Raw genomic sequence first — 1,716 nt, 5'->3', positions numbered from 1 at the left:
TAGGAAAAAAAAGTTTTTTTTTTTTTTTTTTCCGTTTCCTGACTGCTTGACAACTCTCCCAGTGGTTACTTGTTTTTCATTTTATAAATATATATATTTTTAATTTATTTTTCTTTTTCCAAGTGTGGATGTATGCCATGTTTCTTGCTAAGGGTATATCGGCTTTTGGATATGACTGCTCACCGTTGCCATGTCAGATGATTGGCAAGGACTTTAAAAAAAAAAAAAGCCTTACTGCGCTCTGATTGGCCGGATCTTCTCTTTGACGCTACAGGAAGTATCCAACAGGGCTTTTAAATATTCTGAGGAGCTTTTTAGTGAATGGATTAACTTGAAGGAACCACCAATCAATACAAAGGAGTTTATTTAAAAAAACAACAAAAAAATAATGTATATAATGTAAATTTCTGTGTCACAAGCGACAGTATGTTAACTTATTTCATTTCCTGATTAGATGATTTTAGTTTTACCTTGGCGTGCTGTTACGGTGAGTGAATTCTATAAATATTTTGATAATATTTTAATGTTTTTTATTTTTCCACATGTCCATAGAATGTATGTTGATATTTCTAAATTAGCTTTCTTTCATTTCCCCCCTTGTTCGGTTTGGATGCAACCAAGAGCTAGAAAACGGTTAGCGTTTTCATGGTGGAACACACCACAAAGGGAAAATCATGAGACGTAGCCTCGCTCCTTGTATTCCAGAGACCATTTTCGTCTGAAATGAATGTAACAGAAAAGGTAGATTTATTTCCCAAAGCAAGTTCATCAGTCACGGCGTCATCTAACTACGCCTTTGTTTCTTTGGTTGTTTTGAATACGCACCCTCTAGTGGCAAAAAAATACATATTGTGCCTTTTAAACAATACAGATATATTTTTGGTAGCACAATCTGATAGGTAGCATGTTTTGTCCAGGCTGCTCCAGGACAGTTTGGAAAACCATTTCAGAGACATGTTCTTGGGAAAATCATGAGACATAGCCTCGCTCCTTGTATTCCAGAGACCATTTGCTTCTGAAATTAATGTAATAGAAAAGGTAGATTCATTTCTCAAGCAAGTTCATGCCCAGAAAATACTCATATTCCATTCATTAACCCTCATTGCATTTATGAATTGTGATTATGCTTCTTTGCAAACATATTATATCGTCCTTTCCCTTACTTAATAAAAGAGAGATGGTTAAGCTATCTGGAAGAACTAGCATGTGCAAACTTTTAAAAATATATATTTATGTGCTAAATTCCATAAGAATCACTGTCCTTTTTCTTAAATGTGACTCATATATAACATATTACATGCATGCACAGTTTTAAGGAAGCTTAATCGCCTTTTTGGTAACTTCATGCCTTAACTGACTACGACATTGCATGTAGTTTCTTTCATGATTTGATATGAAATGATACAGGCTACAGCGCACGCCTGCGCCTTTGTGCATGCAATTGAAGAGCACGCGCTGCGAGCACAGTACAGTTTCCGTGCTCGTTTGACTCGCGCCTGGCGCTGAAGTGAAGTTGGAGCGCGTGTCTGAAATGTCTCCGGTGTGATGTGGTCATAAAGACGTTCTGCGTCTGAATAAATGCACTTCTTGTTAAGAAAAAAGAGACAGAAGCCCGCCCCTGCGTTAACGGCATTAAATAATTTTAACGCATTAAACTGAAAAAATGTATCGCCTGCGTTAACGTGCTAATTTTGACAGCACTAATATATATATATA

Source organism: Sinocyclocheilus anshuiensis, unplaced genomic scaffold, assembly GCF_001515605.1.
Source record: "Sinocyclocheilus anshuiensis isolate Anshui unplaced genomic scaffold, SAMN03320099.WGS_v1.1 scaffold115, whole genome shotgun sequence".
Taxonomy (NCBI): Eukaryota; Metazoa; Chordata; class Actinopteri; order Cypriniformes; family Cyprinidae; genus Sinocyclocheilus; species Sinocyclocheilus anshuiensis.
Note: the sequence above shows the minus strand (reverse complement) of the source record.